Genomic DNA, 403 nt, shown 5'->3' with positions numbered 1-403 from the left:
CAAGAAACAATATGAAAAAAGTTCTACCAGGGACAAACAGTGTACATTGTCCCTCAAGAAATATGAGAAGTATGAAGGCAATGTAACACACAGAATACCAAAAGAAAATTGCACAAATAGATGAATAAGTGTTGGGCTAAAGGGATAAACTTTGCGTCATCTGAACTTGTAAATCATACTTGGGGTGGGGGTGGGGGTTAAATCAGTCTCTCCCCCTCCCTCTCCTCTAATCATTTTTATTTCAATTGATAAAATAAAAGGGCATTAAAAACTTTAACTAAATACTCATCTCTGGTAAAGGTGTTCAGTAGTTTCTATATAACTAAACACTGAACACAGTGTAACATTAACTTTCTTAAACATATATATATTTTTTTTACACAGAGAATTTTGTAATACCCAT

Source organism: Penaeus monodon, chromosome 23 (assembly GCF_015228065.2).
Source record: "Penaeus monodon isolate SGIC_2016 chromosome 23, NSTDA_Pmon_1, whole genome shotgun sequence".
NCBI classification, from domain to species: Eukaryota; Metazoa; Arthropoda; class Malacostraca; order Decapoda; family Penaeidae; genus Penaeus; species Penaeus monodon.
This window is presented reverse-complemented; position numbering follows the sequence as displayed.